The sequence below is a fragment of the Nyctibius grandis genome, chromosome Z, assembly GCF_013368605.1.
Source record: "Nyctibius grandis isolate bNycGra1 chromosome Z, bNycGra1.pri, whole genome shotgun sequence".
NCBI lineage: Eukaryota > Metazoa > Chordata > Aves > Nyctibiiformes > Nyctibiidae > Nyctibius > Nyctibius grandis.
In genome coordinates this window covers 2,916,195-2,940,676 of record NC_090695.1, presented here as the reverse complement: position 1 = coordinate 2,940,676, position 24,482 = coordinate 2,916,195, and the positions used below count along the sequence as shown (strand labels likewise).

General features: G+C 46.1%; 1 protein-coding gene across 3 annotated transcripts in view; it reads left to right on the top strand.

Moving 5' to 3' along the window:
- The window catches only part of SETBP1 (SET binding protein 1), a 261,399-nt gene that overhangs the window by 24,070 nt on the left and 212,847 nt on the right, over window positions 1-24,482 (top strand). The window lies entirely within an intron of this gene.

Below are 24,482 nucleotides of genomic sequence, written 5' to 3'. Positions count from 1 at the left end.
CCTCAGCCTCTGCCCAGGTTATGGAATAGTGGTAGAGCCCCAGAAGTGCCGGCACAGCGGGGAAGTCTTCCAGTTGCGTTTAAGGTGAAACCGGCTTTTGAGCAGCTGAGAGACCAATTCAGAGCTGCTCTAACAGGCACGAAGCTCCTGGCGTTTTTACAGTCTTTCTACACAAACGTACTAGTGCAAAGCTACACAAACTCAACTCTTTGATATTCATCCCAGGTTTCTTTTCGGCTAGCTTTTCTTTCTACTGCATTGTTGAAGGCACAAATGAAACAGCTGCAGTTTGGTGCCTTCCCACCACAACTACCTTGGGCTTCCCCCAAAAAACAGAGCAGGAATTAATTTTTTTCTAAAAACTTCAGAGCTTAAGAAACCAGTTTTGCTATGAGCTGAGAACCACTCAGGCCCAGGTTCATCTTGGTCCTTGAAGGCACCTGAGGTGCCCAGACTGGGCACTGAGTCCTTGTGAGCCCCCACGTAGTCACCTGGAGGAGGCTGGTTCCTCCTGAAGGTGGTTCAGTCCTCCCTGTGAAGAGCAAGGAGGGCTGGATCCTAGATCTTACCCTTCCTTCTCCTTCTCCAGAGTTTGCTGGAGCAGTGTCCACTTTGCATCGTGTCATAGATATCTTGTGACAGGAATAAGGCAGAGTTTCTTTTCCAGCTTGGTGCTCTGCTTGAGCCAGCTGATGCCCATCCCTCACTGTCTGCTCGCAAAGAATTGTGACCTTTTTTTTTTTTTTGCATGTAGTCAAGTATTTCTTAAAGAAGCAAACGCCTAGCAGTGAAGGGATGGGTTGAGGAAACCTAAGCAGGCTTTTACTGCTTAACGCGGAGTGCCAAATGAGGAACAGTCGCTGTATTTGATTAGTTGCCATATGACCAGGGCTTGTGCAGGCCCTTCGTGTTGAGGACAGGTTTTGTTTTGCAGCAGTCACTCCCATGGCCGAGTTTCGATGTCCCTCTGTGACATTTCCTTGTTTGCTTGTGCTCTGCCTCTCTTTTCAAACTGTGACAAAATGTCCCCAGTGCTGGTTTTGGGGTTGAGGAGACACTGCAGGGAAGCAAGTGGGGAAGCAACTGGGTCCAGTGCAGGGAAGCTGGGGGTCCAGGTGGAGGTCCCACCACTGAACTGTGGGAGGGGACAGGTGCTGCTCCCAGCCGCCTCGTAAAGGCTTGGCCATGTCAGTGCATGCTGGTTGTGTTTTGAAAGCACTGCGGCCTCCAGGCTAATAGACGTATGCTGAAGACGTGACATGCTGGCATGTGCACCCAGAGCTGCAAACCTCTGTGCTGGTTGTGTCTTCATTTGCAGAGGTTTTGGGATGCACAGGGGTGTCAGTCCTTCATGCAAATGCTTGCGTTCCTCCAGCATCAACTTTTGCATGCAGCATTCCCTCTCCTCTCCTTCCAGGCATGCCTGACCACAGATACCTTCTGATTTACCTCTAACTTTTTCATCTTCAATCCCTTTTTCACATGCACACACACACCCAGCTAGCCCCCTCAAGTCAGGCCTAAGTCTTCACATGCTTCATTCCATCACGGGCTTCTTGCTGCCCATGTTCCCCTGCATGTGGGACTGCGTGATGGATTTGTCTTGAGTTGATTTGAATGGAAAGAGTAGCTTCACTTGGTGCCCTCAGCTTGACTTTTTTGCTTTCTCTAAGAGCACTGAAACTTGTGAAAGTTGATTTCTGACCACTTTCCTCTTATGTGGCTTCTCTGGTGTCTAATGATGAGTGAACTTGCTGGCCAAGCCCTCTTTGGGAGCCCGTCAGGGGTCCCTTTCTTCTGGCCAGTGAACAATTAGAACAAAACTTTTTTGAATATCATATCTCAAAGATTTCTGTTCTGACATTATATTTGATAAAAATTGGTCAAAATATTCCAAAAAACATTGAGGAGAGGATCATGCAGGCATGAGTGTATGCATTCAGATACACATAAACACAAACACAGTGTGATCACGTTAGCCTTGTTTCCTTAGGAAACCAGTCTAAAAATATCCAGAGTAAACATTCATTGTTTTGGTTTTTATCGCTGAGACTTTTCCAACTCTTGAACCTTAAAATTATTCCATTTGATTCGTGACCCTCGAGGACAAGTCCGGTTAGCTATGTTTTCCTAAGAGCACGATTTTCCATTTCTTGCCGTGACCTCTAACGTGAATTAGACCAGTGGCTGTTGGCTCCTTCATTTCAGGACATGAAGTGCTATTTCTACATCGTGATTATATTTGGACTCCGAGCTGCAGGCAGTTGCTATCAGGAGGAGGATTCTCAAACCATGGTGCATGCACCAGTAGCAGGACACTGCTTCCAAGCAGAATAGTCAGCCTGGAAAAAACTCTGCTTCTCCAGCAAAATCAAGCTGGAGGTATCAAGCAAAGGTATCAAGCAAAACACTTTGTTATTATCACCTTTTTTTTTTTTTTTTTCTTTTCCTGAAGCTGTGGGCTAGCAGTAAAAGGGACAGCGGAAGGGCTGAGGAGTCTTACTACAGAAATGAGGTTGTGTATTTGAGATGTGGCTTGGGCTGTGGCTGCTGTGGAAGATAGCATTGCTGAAGATGAGGACATGGTCATTCAAGATGGACAGTCAACTGCAGCTGTGTTTGCAGAACTAAGTATATCTCTACCAGGCTCATTTTAAGATGGTGCCTCATGTTCCTGTTGTACGTCAATGTCTGGTGTTGGCAGCTCCTGTATGAAGGCATCGGAAGACCCTGTCCTCCTGCAAGAAGTTCACAAGCTCTGTAGAAATACAAGGAGGAGAAAGAAAACAATCTTGTCTCTTAGTACAGTATGTGAAATAGAGGAATGAGATTAAGTAACTCACTCAAGGAACCTGTCGCAGGCCAGGGTAATGCTTGGGCCTTTTTCATTGAACTGTGGTTGCTTAACCATGACACAACTGAGTCTCCCAGGTGGTGGCCTGATCTTCAAGTGTTAGGTGCACAGCCCTTCTGGAAGCCAGTCCTCTTCTACTTGTCATTGAAACTGGTGATTTTGTTTCAAAATTATTAACTCTCTACATCTTCACTGCTAGCTTAAAAATAAAATTTATCTCAAAGAAGAGTTAGGGCTTGATGCAGAAAGGAGGGAGGGTGGAGTTTTGGGGCCAGTGTGCAATCAGTCATTCTAGATACGCTTAATAGTCCCTTCTGGTCTGTAAACCCTAGAATGTGGTAAGAGTCAAATGAAGAGTAGTTACTGGAGGACTCATTATCTTCTCATCATTTTCTCATGGCTCTCTGTCTCACCTGGGTGGCAAGGTTTGTAGAGAGAGATGGTATCTTTTATTGACATCGGTGTTACAACAACTCTACCACTATAAACCTGGGTGGTTCATTGAGGAATTTCAGCACTGCACAGCATTGTAGCTTCATGTGAGCCACTCTCCATCCGCACGGCTGAAAGATGAGTATCAGCCCAGAGGGGATTTGCGGGTAATTTTGCCTTGCCCAGCGCTCTTGGGAGGAATGTGGTGGCACAAGCAAATGAGCCAAAGGCCACAGCCCCGTTCTTCTCACTGATGGTTCTGTCTAACCAGGAGAGGGCTGAGCAGTGGATGCTTGAATGTGTCACCACCGATCACGCCCTTGCTTCACCGTGGGGCAATGTTGCTCGTTCCCCATCTGGCGCTTCTGTGAAAAGGCACTTCTGTAACGCGCTTGGCAAGCGTTTCCCAGGAGGATAGGTAGGAAATAGTTTCCTCTTACCTTCAAGGTAGACCCTACACTGTAATTTCTAAATAGACTTTTTTTTCAGTAGTCTCCCCTGCACCCAAGTATATGCTAAAATGTGGTGCTAGCCTGGGTAGCTTCACCTAAATTTTACCTGCTGTATTCCCAGGTGAGTAATTTGATGAAAGCTCACCCTTAAGACTAAGAAAAATAGACCTGAGGCAGATATTTTTCCACTGCGGAGAGGCAGCACTAACAGGCACTTGATCAGCATTCAATTCTGCCTTCCACCAAAGTCTTTTCAGCTGCAGGGACAGTCCCTGTATCAGTATCCTGCCTAATCTGTATTAGCAGGAAGCTTGAAGGCACTTGTTTTGTTGCATCTTCCACTGGGAACTGATGGTACTGGATTGACGATGCTTTTTACTTCTTATACCCCATGTATGTACAGGTTAGATGGGGATAATTAATTTGTCTTACCTGTTTTCTGACATGTTCACCAGCACTCAGCTGAGTACTCTTCCCAAAGACAGCCTCTCACTTTCCGTGGGATACTTTTCTTCAATAATTTATGTAATCATTAGGATGAATTCCCTCCAGCCTTTTCTCTCTCTTGTCTTAATTCCATTGCATTACTTGTAATTATATTCCTGATTTGAAGGAGAGGTGGTGGTGGGGGGAAAGGCTGTTTCCTTCCGTGACTACAGCACAGCGATCGCAAGAGGAACTGGGAAGAATGTGGTGGGGAGGGATCGATCTGTCCTTAGGTCATTGACTCTGGGCGTGGGCAGGAGCTGTTATTAGTCACTCGGGGACAGCAACTGCCAACATGCTTCATGGGAGTTTGTGAAGCACGGGGCAGCTCTGCGGGAGGGCAGTACGTCTTTTGCTGCTCCCTGTGCTTTGGTTGGCAGACATGGTGCGTAACCAAGTCATGCTTCATCCTTGGAGGCAACTTGGGTGCTTGGGGTGTGGAGCCCTTGGGTTTGCTTGGGGGACTATTGAAAAGAGTGAGAATTTGTCTGTTGATGTGATCTAGAGGGAAGAGGAGGTTTTAAAGACAAGGGAGGGCAGCTTGTGATGGACAGCCAAATCCTTAACCTGAAGCATTTCAGTGCAATAGAGGGACTGACAGTGACTTACCCTTGGCGTTCTGCATCTGCAGGAGTTCATATTACTGATGTGTACATAAGACTTTGATAAAGTAGGACAGTTGCTAATTACTGTCTAAATAAGTCATTTACTATTACATTGTGAATGTGGTTGCTGAACTTCACTTCCACCTGCTAAGATGTTGGCATGGGGGATTGTCTTAAGGTGCTGAAAAGGTGGGATGGAAATGTAGAGTAACCCTGTCATTTTTCAGTCTGTCTGGCCTGACTTAAGCCAATAAAACTTAACACAAGCCTGTGGGGTACAGCAGCTGCACGCTGGAGATATAAGTTGACTCAGTCCATCTTGGCCACATGGTTTAATAGGCCTCTGTGAAATCCCTGGGTCAGAGGCCAGCCACCATGCCCATCTTTGTCACATCTCGGTGATGTGTATCCTGGCAGTTTTTTCTTTTTGTTCCCTCCCCAGCATGGAAAGAACCATCTGGCGGGTTGGCTTTCAGAAGAATTTTGAAAAATACCAATTTCCCTTTGTTGCAAGAGGAGGGGGGAACACGGGGCAGGAGGGGGAAGGAGAGCCTGACCTAAAACCAAGCCAGTATTTGCAGGGGTTTTAGAATAGCTCATATTGTGTTTCCTACTCCCCAAGGAAGGGTTGTCCTCTTTCTTCTTTTATCTTTGATTCGATTCCCTGCCACTCTGCGAGCAAGTCAGAAGCTGCAGCTGCTGCTGTCAGCTGGGAAGGGAGTCCCCTTGTTTAAAACCCATGTGTTAATCCCTGGTTAGAAAAAGTTGAAATGCTTTATGCTCCCCTTATAGTCCCCTTTGCTTGCCTGCATCTTTGCTGCCTGCTCACAGTCTTGCCACTTGTGTGAAAACACAGATAGATGTTGACCCAAACAGCCTCTACAAGGAGCACAGGTAGGATAAAGGTCCATAAATAAATAAACACAAAGACTGGACAAAGTGACCCAATCTAGTTTTTGAGAGTGGCAAAGGAGTTGGAAAGGACTTCAAGTGTGTTGTGAGGTCTGGGGAAAAAATATGGGTGTCTTTGAGAGTAAGGGGAGCCGTTCTTGTCGTGGCTGCAGGACACAGATGGGTAGAAGTGTTTGCTCGTGGGGGCTGTGCTTTGTTCCCAAGGAAAAGCCAGCAGCCCAGGGGGAGAGGAATTTAAACAGCAAGGTAAGGAGAAAGGAAAATTTGGGCGTTGCCAGATGGAGATGGCCACGCAGGCAGCGCTGGAGAGGGTCTGATGGGTAAATTGGAGGTCTGAGGGACTCAGCAAGTTTATCATCAGTGTGATGCCACAAGGTTGAAGAGTGAATGCAAAGAGTGGACTGAGGTTGAAAGAGGAGAGAAGGAAAGATTTTTTTATTTTGACCATGGCATTTTATCAGACGTACCCTCCTATCTTTCCTAGTGGAACAAGAAAGTGAATCACCACAGAGATAGGGAGAAAGGAGTTAGATGATGGACAGTAAAGACAAAAAATTGGAGGGAGTGCCTTGTAACTGTCATGGTTGAACACTACCAAAGAGCATAGGTTTTCAGCACTTTCCTAAGATTCTTCCATCTGCAAGTAAAAAATTGAGACAGACAGAGGTGTCTCACCCAGGGCCACTGGAGAAAGCATCCCACCTTCTGCTGCTCTGACTGAGAGGAAATGGCCTCAAGTTGCACCAGGCGAGGTTTAGATTGGATATTAGGAAAAAATTCTTCACAGAAAGGGTTATCAAGCAGTGGAACAGGCTGCCCAGGGCAGTGGTGGAGTCCCCATCCCTGGAGGTATTTAAAAGATGTGGAGATGTGGTGCTTAGGGATATTGTTTAGGGATATTGTTTAGTGGTTGACTTGGTAGTGTTGATGGTTGGACCCGATGATCTTAAAGGTCCTTTCCAACCAAGGCGATTCTGTGACTGCAGCAAGAATCCCTGTGCCCTCTCCTGCATCTGGGTGCATCCATCAGGCTCCCACCATCACCCAGCTCTTCCCATCCATGGGCTGCAAGAAATAACCAGGGTCTCTCTGGGTCCTCCCTGCTCCCCTCTCCCAGACATGGTGGTGGGAGCAGACCAGCAGTGCCCGCCTGCCATGGCATCCGATGACGTGGAGTGGGCTGGCAGGTGGCCCAAAGCTCTCTCGCACAGGCTCCTTCCCAGCAGGTTACCCCCTCTGCTCCCCATTTTGGGTGGCGGGACGGAGCTGGCAGCCGCTGTCTGTCCCTCACCCCGCCTCAGTCCCTTCCCCACCATGGCCCCTCGTTAATAAAGAGGCGTAATTGGGAGCCCTCCCTCCGTCAGGTCTGGTGTGAGGCCATTTGTGTGCTGGAGGAGGAGGGGCAGATCCGGCACTGGGGGGGTTGGCAGCCGGGGAGAGAGGGAGGGAAAACTCTTTTGTTTGTTCAAGTAATTTAGGCCTCAGATGTTAAAAAAAAAAAAAAAAAGGGAAAAAAAAGCTTGATCAGCACTGGTAAAGGTGTGCTCCTGGCACATACAAATATCTCAATAGCAGAGGGAACAAAGCTCAACAAAGAAGTGTGGATTTAAGCATTTTTGGTTTTGTTTCTCAGGTTTGTCAGGAGATATGTGCATCATTAGAAGAAACCCAATAACAAAAAACCTAAAATAAAATCCGTTTCTGCCTTTCTCCCACAGACCTCCACATCCCAGCGCTGTGTTTAGTTGTGAAGGATTAAAAGTGGAGCACAGGCTGAAAGCTGCATCGATTCCTGGCTTTTGCTGCTGGGTGTTTTCTTTGTGTTTGCTCTGCTTAGCTGGGCTGAGGTGAAGCATAGGAGAGTTGCTGGGTTTTGCATCTAATGAATTTCACTTCTGCTTTGTGTGTGGTACACATTGCCTTTGGAGTCAAGACTTTCTACTCTATGCGCACTAGCACGTTGCCTTTGGTGTCGAGATTACAGCTCTCCTATGCCTCCCCATTGCCCATCGTTCCCTTTAGACATCTCTTTCTTTTTTAAATGGGAATGGCAAATCAAAGACAAAGAGTAACAAACATTTTTCTGTTCCTTTACGCTGGTAAAACTCATCTTTAAACCTCATTTAGAGGCCTAAACTTAGTTGGAAGTGTCTACTCTGTGATGGATGGGCTTTGCTGTCGAGACCCTTGTTTCAACTGTGTGAAAGTTGTGGAAAAATGCACGTGGGATAGACAGAATTTAATTTTTTTTTTTTTAAGGTAGAGAATTGAGTAATGGTGTGAAAGAATGAATTAGTTATGGCAAATCTTATTAGTGTCCATTGTAAGCAGAGAAGCAGAGACATATGGGAGCACTTGCAAAATTATTCCTTGTTTATTCAGCTTCGTAACCGAAGGAAATTTTTTTGCATAGTGTCATTTATTTGGCAACTGGAGGGGTGTGGAAGGTGTGTGTGTATATGTAGCAAAGAGGGGGAAGGAGGAACGCAGTATTGGTATTCCATTAAAACTGATGCTCAGTGCTTTGTTTGTCAGGTTTTGGCAAGGCTTTTTGCTTTGAAAGCCATTCAGAGAGGATAGGAGCAGATGGCAGGGAGATCCTGTTTGTGTTATTTTTGGACATTCCCATTGAAAGTCTCAGATTGTTGTCCTTTTTCTCCCCTTCCCCCACTCATGTATGTTTTTCTTTCTTCCTTCCTTTCTTCTTTCCTTCTTGAGAATTTTTTTTTAAAGCATATATTATTAATAATAAAACATCACCTAAAAGCCATGTGTGTTTCTGATGAACCAAGCTGTGGCTATTTTACTTGTGTTTGCTTAGATTTGGAAAAAGTTGCAGGGGAGGACTGTCTCCTCCTGAAGTGGTACGAGTGGTGTTAGGAGGGTGAGTTGGGTAGGGATGGGATGCCAGATTGCCATTTTGGTGGGTTCAGCTCAATAGCAGCACATTTCCCCAGCAGATCAGCATCTGTATTAAGCCCAGGTAGCAATGTTAGTTTGAGGGTCTCTGATGAAACAACTTCAGTGACTTGCATGACAAGCACTTGTGACCTCCATCATTTTTAAGCCCTTGTGGTGGAGAGGGCCAGCTGTAGATAGACTGGAAAACTGAACTATGCCCTGGCTCTTCATGGTGGTCTTCCCATGTCTCTGGTGAGATTCATTGGTCTTAGGCAGCCCAGAAGGCTTTTGTTCTGCCATCATCTGTGCCCAGATTGTGCTGGGAAGAGAGAACTTCATTGCCTTGCATTCCTGGTATAAGCAGTTTTCCCAAGCAGTAATTTAGCTTCATATAACACTGCTGGAAATGTCGGCAGTACTTTTCACGTGGAAGCCTTCACCAAAGCCCTTCACAACCTTTGTGCAGGCAATCCAGCAAAGCTGAGCCCAGTCCAATCAGTTAAAGCACTTGGCTAGCCCAGGTCTATCAGCAAGGATGTGCACATACAAAGAAGATGGGAGGTCTTGGCTGGAGTCGGTATCCAAAAGTTCAGGTGATTCACCCGAAACTCATCCAGATGATTAAATCTCTTAAGCTAAGCTGGAAATCTCGAGGAAACAAGCTTTCTCATGTTCATTCTGTCAGTGGTTATTCCCAGCTAGAAGCAGACATTTAAATCCTCCGATTTTTACATCAGCTGATATTAGAGCTGCTTTTGCACAGGAAAATGGTCTACAAGGACTTTAAGCTTTGGCCCAGAAAAGTGAGCAAATGAACTTTACAGGCTTTAGTTTAACATCCCTAACCCTTTAAGATAGTACAATGCAGGTTTTGTTTGAGCTCGAGGTGATGATTCATGTTGGTTTTTAGATTGCTTGAACCTGCATACTCACATCCTCAATTATTTTTTTTTAACCGGTGCACTGAGGGAACCCACTTCAGAAACTCTCATTTCGTTCTTAATTGAATGAAAGCTCAGAAGTCTTTCACTTGCGTTGTAGCACCTGAGTTTCAATGCTCTAGCTGCAAGAGAGGTCTGCTCAGATGGTAGCGGGTGACCTGGGATGTGTGAAGTGATGTCAGTTGAAGTGCATTTCGCTGGCTAGAATAAGCTATGGAGGGGAAAAAAAAACCACCTAAACCTCACCTTCCTCTTGCCGTTACCTCTTGCTAGACAATGAAAATCCTTTTGGCAGGATTTTTGCTCTGCAGCGCTGACTTTTACGCCTGCCTTATTAAAGTTTGGCAGCTCGTTCTTGTTACCTACTGGATAAGCCTTCTGCTCGAAGGACCTTCCCCTACTCCTGGGGCCGCACGGCTGCTCTGCCCAGTGAGGGTTTCCCTTCAAGAGCTTCCAGCAATAAGGGCTTTCCTGGTCTGGCACGTTGAGAAAGGAGCCAAGCAACAGTCTCAGCTTAGACAAAAGGCAAACTCGACCTACTATTTATGTAGTTACTTAAACATGATTTAACCTGAATAATGCACCCTGTGAGTTGGCTGGGGAAGAGGGGGGAAGGGGAGGAGCGGGGCTTGTTTCTAATGAGCCAGGAGACAGCACAATTAATTACATATGAAGGACAGATAACAGACAGCAAACTGTCTACAGTAGAGAGAAACAAAATACCGATGTGAACAATTAAAGCGTCCACGTGACGGAAGGGTCAGCAATTTCTCATACAGCGGGCGGCTGGGCATGGCCCCAGGAGAGCCGCGATGGATGCTCGGCTGAGCGGCTGGCTGGGGGGAAGGCTGGGCAGGCACGGGCTTTCGGGGTCCTCTGCCATCAAAGTCGAGCAGGCACTTCTGAGGGTGACAGGCTGTGCTCTGGGCATTATTTTCATCACATGTGCTTTTGACAGTGCAACCGTTAGCTACTAATCTCAGCAACACGTGAGACAGGGAGAAGAGCAAATGCTCTGTGGGCAATTAGGCACCTGCCTCAGGATGCCCCTGGCTGCAAGGAGGAGAACTGAGATGACAGAGGCCCTCCTTCTCTCTTTTTTTTAAAAAAAAATGTGTTAATTTTCCTCATTGTCTTCTGGACGTGGAAGCTCAAATCCCAGCCATTGGTATATCGACTTCTTCGAGGAGCGTGGTCAGAGGTTTGCACCCTCTCTGCTCCCCCCTAGAATCGCAATATTGGAGTTTGGCACAAGTTATCCCAACTCCTTTCATCCTTCCTGCCACCCGGCCTTCAGTCAGCCCTTGGCTGTAAAGACTTGAAGGTAAAGGCCGATGGATTAGCCTAGGGAAGGGCCAAAGGTTAAATGAGCGGGGCTAGCAGCATGCTAAGGGCTGCGATTGAAATATTTGCTGACAAGCAGCAGAATAGAGGCAGACAAGTGGCAAATTCTTGTTTTCTCCTCTAATTGAGAAAATATTTTGAGTGCTATTCAGGCAGGCTGCAAATTGAGACTCTGGGAAAGTCAGCCAGCCAGGGAGGGGAAGGAGGGGAGGACTTTGGTGGAAACACCATTCCCTCTAAACCAGTTTCCAAACTTTTGCACTTATGCTCGTGGAAATCCCTGGAGCCTGGTGCTTACCTTTTGCTCAGTCATTTTCCCCGTGTATTTGCGGTGTCAAAATACTCCCCCTCTGAACTCAAAATGTCTCCCAAGCAGAATTTGACCCATTGCTGATGTTTTTGCGGCCAGACAAGTCTTGCTTTGCAAGTCTAGCTTCTTGCATGGAGGAGCTATCATGAATCATCTGGGTGCTGTGAGGATCCAGCTATCATCTGCTGGTCAGGAGGTGAATGAGCTGTTTCAGTGCATGATGCAGATGAGATCTGATGGTGTGTCGATAAAACATGACAACTACTCAGCCCTCAAGTACCTCCTCTTGTAGCATGGATTTCTCAGCTGCATTTCAAACCTGACTGATGCCTGATGCCCACGTGCCTGGGCAGGGCTGTTACAGTCATTGTGAAAGCAAAGGGAGAGAAATTGTGTTTGGCTGGTGCATCACAGGTTGGCTGCACCAAATTGGGCCTCAGCCTGGCCCTCCAGCATCCCTTGCTTGCTCTTGGATGTGGGTAGGAGGCTCCAGTGGCACTCAGGAGAAGGAAATTCCAACCTGATGTGACCAAAAGCAGTTAGCTGGCCTTTCACACCCTGACATCTTCCTCCAAGGGGTGATTTAATCCTGCACATCCCCTCTGCCCTAAGCCTTCTGCCTTCCCCTTCCCCAGATGCTCCCACTAAAGCTGATAATGTACTGAGAAGGTTTCAATTAATGTAATTTCCTTCTTACTTAGAAATCTGTGGTTAGTTAAGAAGCCAGGGAGAAGGGGAAGAAAGATGTAAAAAGAAGCAGTTCCTTGAGCCAAAAAGCAGCACGAGGGTCAGTGGAGTTTACATTTGCTTCTATATGCTCATGTTATAAAAGTCGGAGACTAGCTTATAAAATGTTTTCTGGAGGATGACATAGCTGCAGCAGAGGAAGGTTTTGGCAGGGGTATATCCTATTCGTGGCCAGCAAGTTGTGTTGCATTTGGGCCCTCGAAGTCTTATGTGCTCCTTAAAGATACCCAAGAGGCAGTTGGGAGCTTTGTTTACAGTCAGTGTGGGCTTGGTTAAAGCTTCAGCATTCATCAGCAGGTCCAAAACTTTGCTGTTAAGCAAAGGGAAAGTGTTTTCCTTGCTTTGTGGATCATCTTCAAGTGAGGCATGCTGAGGTCTGCCAGGGTTCGCTTCTGCTGGCCTTGCCTTACAGCTGGCCCTGGAATGTGAATGACCGGGTCGGGGTGCTACTCCTGCTCCCAGAGCAAGGCAAGGGACGACTCTTTTTCTAGCCCCACAGCCACAAAGTGGCCGGTCTGTTGGGTTGCTCGGCACTGCAGATTTGTGTCTTGATTCAAGAGTGCTTTATTAGGAGCCCTGTGATGGGAGTAGGCAGCACATTCACCACCTTACAGTAGGGAAACCGAGGCACTAACATGTCTCCTCTCTGCGTAATGCCCTGTATCAGCAACAGCTGAAAGTGAAGCCCCCTGGCTCATTCAGTCACCAAACCATCCTTCTGCCTTTAAATCACATGTCTGTCTTGACCTTCCCATACCCCTCTCCATCGCTGCCTGGGTTGCACAAGTGAGAACAAAGTGACGCTTGTTTGCCTCATCCAAAGAGCTCACTCAAGCAGGTGATTGTCTTGCCTCCTTTTTCAGTCCCAAAACAAAGTGTTGAAAGTGTTGTCCTGGGATGTAAAACATCCCTTGTATTCCCCTAGGACTGGATTTTTGCTTTCCGAGTGCAAGTGGCACTGAAAGGGAAAGAGGGTCAAAATTACAGGATAGGGGGAATAATTCCCAGGTGCTGAAATGAGGAGAAAGATGTGAGTACTTGTCCTCTGCGCTCCTCCCAGGGCATGGAGCAAGGGAGCTTTAATGGCTTTAGCTGAAACCGCTAAAGAGCTGATCCTTCATTTGCAGCCCTGCCAGAACAAACTGAGTGAGAGGATGAGAAGTCAATCAAAATCAGTTAAAAACTCCTCATTGTTTATTTGGCTTGGGGGTGTCAAGAGGCCAGCGGATCTGAGGCCAACATGAAACCACGTCTTGCAGCAAAGACCATGGTTCTCAGCCGTGAACCCCTGTTCACCTCTAAAAGGGAAGTTTCTCTCCTCGTGTTCAGCAAGGGAGGTTTGGTTTTATTTAATCATGTATATTTTCAGCACGTGTGCTGCATCACATTTGTATGAAGTTTTGGGGCTCAAACTCCAAAGAGTTTTGGACTTCAAAACCCAGGTGCACCCAGTATGCAAGTCAAAGAATTGGAAACATGGATTCTGTGCTTAAAATGAAAATATCAAGCCATTAAACTTCCTCTGTTTTGATCTCCCTCTCTGCAAATCAGGGATATGACAGCACACGACATCCTCCGTGGTAAAGGAGGTAGTTCCTGAGGTCTACAAAGTGTTTTGAACCCCAAAGTGATATCTAAGCATTGTTTAATTTTATTTGGCCTGCTCTGGTTTCTAGTCAAAATGAGAGAAACACAAAAAAATCTTGAGTCAGTGACGCTTTTGGTTTTTGTTTGAAGCCCCAAAAAAGAAAGGGGGAGGGAGTGAGACAGGAAATATAAACTGAAACTAAAAAGGAGATTTGAAGAAGCCCAAGAGAAATGGAAACTCTGAGCTTTGCTGGGTGTCTTCAGCTGTAACAACCTGAAGGTTGAGCTCACCTCAGAGTGGGAAATCGTACTTTTTCATGTAACAAAAAGAGAAGAGCTTCCCTCAGGGGACTGATGAGTCTGATCCTCAAAAGGTTTAGTTTCTAAAATAATACCTGTGATATGAACCTCTTTTAGTAAAGCTTTCTTTGTGGGGAGAACCAGACCACTTTGGATATCAGTTTTCAGGGGAAACTGAGGCCCACAGCTGTAACCTGAGTTGCCACAGGTTATTTATACATGACATTGCTGTTCCAAAAAGCTTAAATTTCACAATTTCCAGGCTAGTGCTTTATCCTCCAGGCCATAATGTTTCTCCAGGGTAGTCTACTCAGTTGCTCAGGATTTTATGTTGAGAAGAACCAGCTTCTGACCAGAAGTTTAGAAATTTTCCCTGTTCACAAAGCAAATTTATTTATTTTTTTTCCTGCCCGCATGTGGTTTCTGGTTCTCAGCAGCTCATTTCTCTGGAAGAGGTTAAAAGACTCTCCTGCCAGCTCCATGACAGAGAGTTTCAGTGAAGAAGTGACCGAAAACAAGTCTGGGTAAATGTCTTGTTTAGGTGTTTGTAATCTGACTCAGCAGCCCAGACTTTGATTTTTATCTTCTCAAATGAGTGGGTGGGAGGGAAGGGTGATAACAGTTCAAAGCAATGCAGTTTCTAGCATCTGAGACCGAAAGGAGGGATGGTATTTTACAGTAAGGGCTATCGACATTGTGATATTATTAATTCAGTTGCTTGCCCTGTTGCTGTAGCATTTAGCAACAGGGATAACAGCTCAGTTCATTCCCGTTTCCTACAGGACACTTTGATTATTTGGAATATTTTAAGAGTTATAGATACACTTCATCCTTCCCCTGTTGACTTTTCTTGTTAGTCCTGAGGCAAATACGATGAGTGTAAGTGAAAGTGAACATCGAATGTGAAAAAGATGGTGAAATAACATGGGTGGGAGTTGAAGAAAAGGAAAAGTTTGGTAAAGTTTGATAAGTCTGTTTGGAAAGGTCTCCCTCAGACTTTGAATGAAAAGAAGGTTGTCCTTGCCTTCCCCAAAAATGTAATTCTTTTGTCAAAGAATGAAAATGTACAGAAATTGGAGTGTATTTCAGGCTTCAGACATCTACAGAAAAATCTGCATTGCCTTCAGGGAATTTAAATGAAAATAAACACACTTTTTTTGGCCACATTTGGCTAGATATGAGAGATCATTGGGCTTTTATTTTGTTTTTAAACTGACTCTATTATTAAACTGAGTCCAAACTGAAGATTTATAAGCGTTCAAGTTCCTCCCACTAGTTTGATTTAGGCTTTTGAAACGTCAGGAGGGCCAGGAAGAAGGCTGGCTCTGTCGAGCAGCAGGCACAGCAGCCACCGCTCTGCCCTGGCCCTGCTGCTGTTCCTGGCCTGCCCCTGGCCTCTGCTGGGAATTAAGGGGCTTTTAGTTGTCCTTTGTCTCCTTCACTGCCAGTTAGGCTGCCTGGCTGGCTGCTGGCTGTCTTCTCATGCTCACCACTGACTTTCCTATTACCACTCCAGTTCCTGTAATTTTAGGTCCAGCTCTTGCAGTGGTATAAAACAAAACAAAAACCCCAGGGCTATTCTTTCCTTTCTCTTGCTACTGGTGCATAGGCTTAGGTCTAGTCTTAAATAGTGGATTTGTGGGCCACTGTGACTCAGACCCTTGGGGTTTTTTTGAATTTCCAACCCGGGTGCTGAGACAGCTGATATGGGGAGCTGGGGAAGGCAAATGGCCTTAAAACACCCCCAAGGGTGAGAACCTAATGAGACTCACCAGCTGTGGTTGGGCTTCCTTGGCCAACAAGTGACAACGTCCCGCAGCAGTAGTCCCTGAGTGTGTTCCCCCTCTTGCCGGCAAGGTTGGGCATGGTATGGTATTGAGGAAGCTCGTCTTTAAGGGTAACAAAAGTCCTTTGACCTTTGTGAGGCCAAGATGGGCAAACACAATCCCCTGAGTTTCACTGCTAGTGGTCTTGTAATAATTCCTGCTGGAGGCTGAATGATCCAGATCTTGACAGATTATGGCTGGATAAGTGCAATATTTGGGTGGGAGAGCTTTTGAAGGCCTTAGGTTCTGTTGGCGTAAATCAAGGGGTCATGGCTGAACATCTCAGGTATGTTAGATTAGAGACAATCCTAATACTGGTTTGGAAAACTTTTCTCAGGCTTACTGAAGAAGTCCTATAAAGAAAATATTTCTTGCCTTTAAACGTGGGGCGATGGAAAGAATCACAGAAAGTTACAGGGACTTTCCAAACACAACAAACTTGCAAAAGGAAAGCAAGTCTAGGACCCCCAAATTTCTCAGCATCACACCAATAATATAGTCTTGAGAGGACAGCATCTTACCTTAGCCCAACATGCAGTTACAAAGTATTTTGGAACCTCAGTACAGAGAGAGGAAATGTGAAACGATGTGTTTCTGGAGTGGCTTGGTGATTAAAAGCTCTGGTCAGACATACGAAAGATGGTACCTGCTTCTCCTTGACCTGCCACAGATGCCATTCTGAGAGCAGGCATATTGAGGGATCTCGCACAGCATTCTCCTGGAGAAACTGACAGCTCATGGCTTAGACAGGTGTACTCTTCGCCAGGTAAAAAACTGTCTGAATGGCCAAGCCCAAAGAGTTGTGATGAATGGAGTTAAAAACAGTTGGCGGCTGGTCACAAGTGGTGTTCCCCAGGGCTCACTATTGGGGCTGGTTCTCTTTAATATCTTTATCAATGATCTGGACAAGGGGATTGAGTGCACCCTCAGTAAGTTTGCAGATCCCACCCAACACCAAGTTGGGTGGGAGTGTTGATCTGCTGGAGGGTATGAAGGCTCTGCAGAGGGATCTGGACAGGCTGGATTTTTGGGCTGAGGCCAACTCTATGAGGTTCAACAAGGCCAAGTGTCAGGTTCTGCACTTGGGGCACAACCCCACGCACCGCTACAGGCTGGGGGAAGAGTGGCTGGAAAGTGCCTGGTGGAAAAGGACCTGGGGGTGTTGGTCGATGGCCGGCTGAATATGAGCCAGCAGTGTGCCCAGGTGGCCAAGAAGGCCACTAGCATCCTGGCTTGTATCAGCACTAGTGTGGCCAGCAGGACTAGGGCAGGGATCATCCCCCTGTACTCGGTACTGGTGAGGCCGCACCTCGAATCCTGTGTGCAGTTTTGGGCCCCTCACGACAAGAAAGACCTTGAGGTACTGGGGCGAGTCCAGAGAAGGGCAACGAAGGTGGTGAAGGGTCTGGAGCACAAGTGTGATGAGGAGCGGCTGAGGGAACTGAAGTTGTTTAGTCTGGAGAAAAGGAGGCTCAGGGGGGGACCTTATTGCTTTCTACAACTACCTGAAAGGAGGGTGTAACGAGGTGGATGTTGGTCTCTCCTCCCAGGTTGCAAGCAATAGGATGAGAGGAAATGGCCTCAAGTTGCACCAGGGGAGGTTTACATTGGACATCAGGAACAATTTCTTCACTGAAAGGGTTGTCAAGCATTGGAACAGGCTGCCCAGGGCAGTGGTGGAGTCCCCATCCCTGGGGGTATTTAAAAGATGTGTAGATGTGGTGCTTAGGGACATGGGTTAGTGGTGGGCTTGGCAGTGCTGGGTTAATGGTTGGACTTGATGATCTTAAAGGTCTTTTCCAACCTAAAGGGTTCTATGATTTTCTGGGGTTGGGACCCCAAGGGGGTGCACTGTGTTCAGGTGTCAGCTTGGATGCCATTAGCTGAGTGTTGAGCGCTCCCAGCTCCCATATCTCAAAACAAAAATCCCCAAATACTTCACACCCCCTCAACTCTTCCCAGTTTTCAATACGGTACCCTCTTTCCATTGTCTTTATTGCAGTTCATTGTTATCCCTAACTGGGGAATTCTGATATAATGGTGTATTGGACAGATCGCGCTCCACACCGTTCACCTTTCCTTCCGTCCTATTTCCGTAGAATAATGTAAGATGATCTTTGGCAAGTCCCCTTTGTTTAAAAGAAAATCTGAATAGAGGAATGAGATTGATTGCTGGCTCCACGTGCTTTTCTGTTCACTAGGACATTTTCCCATTGTAGTAACGTCAAATGTAAAGACTGAGGAACCTGACCTGGCAGGTGCCAACTCTTGGGAATACAAATGTTCAGCTGTAGGAAATACCTCTGTTATAGTGGCGCTGTGGAAGCAATTAGGTAGAGGCTAATGGATGGGCCGCAGTAAGACAGGAGGGAATGACTCCACGGAGGTGCTTCGTAGTGAGATCATAAACCACAAGAGTGGAGCATCGATGAGCTGGTGATGTCAGCCAAAACCTGTGGTGGAATTCATCTCTTCACAGAGGACTTCTTTCTGACTCTTGTTGTTGTTGCTGCTTTTAGTGGTTCCCAAAGTTGGAGGCCCCACTGTGGAGTGACTGCAGCAGCATTAAAGTGGGAAATGCTGCTGTGTTTCGGTTTTAGGCGAACTTCTGGTTTCTGTTTCCACTGTCACAAAGTGTTTCGTATTCACAAAGCATTTCTTCCTTTCTGAGGGCTGCAAGCGGGCTGCTTGGATGGGGAAAGAGTTGTTCTCTATCAGTAAGGACCTCAAGCCCAACTGCTGGAAAAATCAATGCAGCCTTTGCTTTAGGGCACCTGTTACCACGTCGTGCATGTTACCTGTGTACATGTGCAGATGCAGTTGTAAAAAAATGGGGAGCCTGAGACAGACAATGCTCTCTTTGCTTAATGGTTGCAATCAGAAAAATGACCATGTGTGAAAACTTTCAGCCTGCTCAATTTTGCTCTGTTGTACAGTCAGGCTGCAATGGGAAGACATAAGCATGAATCAGAAGGTACTGTGGTTGTTTAGCCTGGAGAAGAGGAGGCTCAGAGGTGACCTTATTGCAGTCTACAACTACCTGAAGGGAGGTTGTAGTGGAGTGGGAGTTGGCCTCTTCTCCCAGGCAGCTAGCGATAGGACAAGAGGACATAGCCTCAAGCTTCGCCAGGGGAGGTTCAGGTTAGACATTAGGAAGAATTTTTTCTCAGAAAGAGTCATTAGCCATTGGAAGGGGCTGCCCAGGGATGTGGTGGAGTCACCATCTCTGGATGTGTATAAGAAAAGACTGGACATGGCACTTAGTGCCATGGTCTAGTTGCCATGGTGGTGTCAGGGCAATGGTTGGACTCGATGATCCCAGAGGTCTCTCCCAACCTGAGTGATTCTGTGATTCTGTCTTCAGGCAAGATCATCATCTCTTCTTCTCGTCTGTGTTTGTGAAGGACTCAGATGTAGGCACACAGCTAATGGAAGGGCTTTTTCCCGAATGGTCTGTGGAGCAACGCCTTTCCTTCTGGGAAGCATCTGGGACTTCTCTGTGCCCGCATGCAACCCCTCCTCGGAAAGAGGAGGTCTGCTCTTCCTCCCAGGCCACCTCTCCCCACAGGGGCCTCCCCACCATGACCTCATGGAGCTCTAATGGTAATTGTTGTCGTCTCACAGCTCAGCAGTGTATGCCTCAAGATGAACCAACCGTATGGCTTTTGATACCCATCTCAGTGCGAGGCACATGTTTTCGCACACACGCTTCCGTACTACCCGCAGTTTGCACTCTGCAGACAAACATAAGCTGAATTCTGCTCCCATTTCTCGGGGGTAAATACGTGCAAAACTAGGTAAGAGGACTGGAACGCAATTGAATTCCTTATCACCACATGCACCGGCCTTTGCACGTGTATGCAATGTCTCACTGCAAATTAAAAAAAAAAAAAAAAAAAAGAAAGAAAAAGCAGTAAAAAGTGTTGAAAAAGCAGTTTTCTTACCCCCCTTTCATTCTGCTGAGTAAATGACTTAGCAGTTGTCCTTTTTAGAAAACTGTTTTTCAAGTTAATATATTTTTCTTTTTTAATCTTGAGGTTTTCATTTCAGCTTGAAAAACAGACATAACTTCTGTTATTCCCACGGCTCCACTCCCAGACTTTCTCCCCAGCCTGGCACAAATGTTTAGTGATGGTCAGCCATGCAGTTTCTTGAGCTACCCTCTTTTTTTATCTTTTTTAAACAAAAATCTCTGCGCTCAGCACCTTGCAGGGCTGAAACTTTTCTGTGTTTAGAGAAGCAGCGTGGGAAAAACAAGGTGTTTTGGGGTCGTTTTGCTTTTTCTCTTCTGTTTTCTTTTTTTTTTCCTTTCTTTTCCTCTGGTTTTGCACAGTCAGGAGCTTTAGAAACTAGTTTGCATCAAAACCAGGGCAGACCTGCAGCTCCCTCTCACACCCAGTCACATCTCTCCTTGCTCTTCTGTCTGTGCTGCTGTATAAAAAAATAAGGTGATTTAGAAAGTTAAAGAAAACCTCAGCCCAGCAGCACAGTTGTTGTGCTCTGAATCTGGGAGGTTTTCTCCAGCCTGGTTCAGGAGATGAGGATCTCCCTTTGCCTCCTCTGGCTGGAGGTTTCTTGGTGGGATGCTCCTTGCTGAAGCGTGGTGCCTTCTTGCCAGGGGAGCAGCACATGAGCTGATCTCTCTGAACAGGTTAAATAAACAGGACTGTGTTTGGGTTAATTGTCGCTGGTTCTGCTGCTCTCCATTACTGATCTACCCGGGAGCCTGGCCAAGGAGCAGATGTAAGAGACAGCATCACCACCTCCCTCCTCGTCCTCATTGTGTCTGGCTTTATGCTGCTTCTTCTTCTTCTCCCCCCACCCTTTTTTCTTTTTTTTTTTTTTTCCCAATTTTTTTTCCCTTTGGCTGAGCAAATAGGCCAGATGGCAGTGAGGGGAACAGACAACAAGTGAGCCATGGCATATGGGCAGCCTGTTTAATTTCGACTCCTGTTGGGAAGTAGCTTGCAGGGAGATAAGTTACAAAGGCAGAAGAGGAGGAGGAGTGTGTGTTGAAGGGGAGGGGCAGGAGGAAGAGGCGACCCTTTTTGGGATGAAGCAGCCCAGCCGAGGGAGTCTGGGGCGAAGGGGACAAAAGCCCTGGCTGCATTCCTGACACAAAGCAGTAAATTAGCTGTTTCCGTGTCAGTTTGTGTAGGAAGTCTTGTCGGCTGCACACGGGGAGGAAAGATGGAGATGTCTGTCCTCAAATGAGGAGGAGGAGGAGGACGTGTCTCCGATTTCCAGCTTGCCCACACTCCTCCAGGCAAGTTCCAGCCAGGCTTAGGAGGAGGGATGTGGAGAACTTTGCCCAGCTGCAGGAGAGGAATCGTGTTGCCCATGATGATTTTTATTTGTGCATATGATTTTTTATGTTTTGCTCATACATTACTATGGGTATCAATGTCAGATCATCCACTGTAGGCTTCTTTGAAGCAGAAGGCATGACTTTTAAAGTTTTGTTACAAAACTAAATAAAAAGTTGACACAAAACAAAATGAAAGGCATCTTAATAATAATAGTTTACAGCTATTTCTTTCCCCCCTCCCTTTTCGCACACATTTTTCTCTCTTCTGCTTTGCTTTTTGGATTCAGTATGTTGGCTATCAACTTCTTGCTATGTGTTCACATCATTCATGCATTTTGGTTTTTGCTTAGTGAGACCAAAGTGGGTCTTGCCTTGAACGTGACTGAATGATTTAGGGACAAAACTAGAGTTAATTGCACTAAATTAAGTATATGTGAGCCTCCTTGGCTTCATTTTGATGAACTGGGACTTTGGGAGACAGTGGGGGGAGGGGTTAGGTGTACTTTTCTTAGTTTTTATAAATGTGTTGATTTTGCATCAGAACTTCATTGAAATATAGTTAAAAATGCTTACACAATTTAGGAACTTGGGAAGTTTTATTCCTGTTGATGCTCAATGAGATTTGGGCTTCCTTGGTACAGGCTGTCATCTCCTTCACCCCAGAGGCATTTTTAAAAATCTCTCATTTTGGCCGACAACATCCGCATTTTTTTCTATTTGCTCCTTTTTGGTGGGAACGGGCATGGAATCCCAATACAATCATCACCCGTGTGGACCATTTGGAGCTCTATGAATATTATCAGCATCCTGACTGGTGGAGTGGGACTCTGGCTTGACGCGTCCATGGATGGGATTCAGCTGTGAGCTCCATGCTTGTGCTTGGCGGGGTGGGAAAACTCTACAAACCAATTAGCTCTGGAAATTTCAAGTCCTGTTGGCAGGATGCAGATGAGCCTAGACCGCAGTTGCACTCTACGCCTGCACAAAGAACTTTTTATATGACATTAATTCTGCAGAGAAGTTTTTATTCACTGGAGAGTCTGCGGAGAAATGATTATGCATCACTGGCTTGGTGGAGCAGAATTTTAACTTCCAGCTCAGGCATTCCTCCACTGATTAGTTTTAACATGAAATAGAAACACAAGCCTGTGATTTATTGGTGAAATATTTAAGATAGATTGTTAAATTATTCAAATACCAGAGTTTAAAGCAGGGAAGCAAGCAAAAGAAAAAAGAAAAACAACAGCTCATCCAAATAAGAGCTCGTTTTTCCTGAATTTGAAAAATGTACATTTGGACTTGCTAGATATCTGAAACAAAAAGTGCTATTTCAGTGTGAAGAAAAATGTATTTTAAAATTATGGATTTCAACCTTATTATCCTCCTGACAAACTTAACTTTGAATCTTTCTCCGTCTGATCCCTGTAGACTGTGTTTCATCTGCATTGCTATGAATTGTTGCAGCCCTCCATCGTTTCCTACCACTCATCTACCGTATCTCTGGGCATTCGCTCAGCCTGGCTGCAGTTTTCCTCTTTCTAAAATGCTAATTGAGAGGTTTTTTGTCTTACTGTTGATAAACCAGGCAGGGACTTCTCCGATCTTGTTGCCTGAGGTTCGAATATCACCTCATCTTGTCTTGCATGTAGAGGTGATCTTCCATCCTACCTTGTGCTGGAGAAAAAGCTTGTTGAGTCTGCTATACTTGTCTCTGCCCAGTTGCCCTCTGACATCTGGATAACATGATCACAAGGTAAAAATAGAGCTGTCTTTTCGAAGGAGGAGATAGGGATCATGCTCGTGGTCTCCAAGGACTCCAGAGTCACTGCAATAGTAGTGTAGACTAGTGGAGTAAAGAGTGAGTAAAGCATAAAGCTTTTTTAGTGGAGCCTTAACGTTAATTTCTCCAACTTTTGAGAAAAAAAAAAAAGTGTTGGAATTGCTGCGTCCTAAGGAATATTTACTGTTTTCAGTTTCTGTGCACCTAAGTTTCACCAAATTTGAGAGAGGTTGCTAGCTCCCACAGCCGTATCTGTTCTGAACATAAGATCAGTGTGGCACATTAAAAGCAAAGGTGATTGGACTTTGACACGTCTTCAGTGAAAATGCATGGGAAACCAAAAAATCCATAGGCGGCTTTGAAAAATTCAGCCCTTTCTCTTAATCTACTCCCATTTCAGCACAAAAAAAAGGAAGCATTTTTCAAGTTTGACCTCCTCAAGTGAGTGCTCTGTCTTGGACTGGGCAGCTGAGGAGAAAACTTATAAGGTCTGACTCTTCCAAACATGTGGCAGCTGAAAGGAAGATAATGAGGACAGGGAAATCTAAACATTACTTTTGCAAATGGTATTTATTCTTTTTCTTTGTGTGTGTGTGTGTGTCTATATTCTACTTCTCCACCTGCCTTCAAAGGGAAGCTGATAAAAAGGATTTGCTTGGCCTTTTAGTTGCTGTAGGGGGAAGGGTGCCATTTGTGTCCAGTGCTACATGGCAGATGCTGCAGGTGAAACTAGCCCAGAGGGGGCAACTCCTGGGACCGAAGCACTTCTTTTCCTCCTCTTTGCGGGTTTGCTGTGCTGTGGGACCAGGTCCTTTGTGGCATGTAGGAGCAGGCAAAGGTTTATGGAGCAATCAATTCCATCAGCAGCCACAGAAATCGCATAATGCTTCAGCCTTTTGTGACAGATTTTGTGTGTGTGTGTGAGCTGAAAGTATGGCCAAGAAGGAAGGGGATGTGAAACGCTGGGCTTTTTTTTCTTTCGCTTGGAAAGAGCTTGTCTGAGTTCTTTTATGCTTTTCAGGCTCAGGGATGAGAGAGAGCTTGCGTGTGTGCGAGGGCGTGCATGCGCCTGTGCCCATACAGTCACTCAAGTGGGAAAAAACCCTGTTTGCGGTTCACACAGGAGGAATTTCTGATGGAGACAACAGTGCTAAGCAGAAAGGCACATCCTGATCTCTGGCAAGCGAGGGGCACGCTCACTCACACACACACATACTCTCTGCATAATACGTGCAAAGCGCTGCCCTTTAATGAACGTAACCTATGGCGGCTGGGATGCAGCCGGCCAGACCCCGCCATTAATAAACTGGGAACATTCTTCTCCTTTTTAGTCCCTTTCAATGCCAGCCCTGCGGTTTGATCTCCCTTGAATGCTGCTCCCCCTCATTTGGGGCTCCAATTCTGAGAAGATTTGGTGCATTGTTTGAGGTCGCAGGATGTCGGATTGATTTCGAAGCTTTTGTATTGACCCCGGGCTCCTGAATGAAGCTGTCATGTGTGTCTGTGGTTGGCTAGCAGGCTGTCCGGCTGCAAGCTGTGCCTTCCTTTGTTGTTTAGGCCTCATTGAGCTGAGGGAAGAGGCTCATTTCAGGGTGATTTACCACCACCCAAACACCAGCTGTCTGTTGTACTGCCGCTTGCCTCCACCTTGGATTCAGTTCTCATTTCCCTTCGTTTCCCCCCTTCTCCTCTCCCAC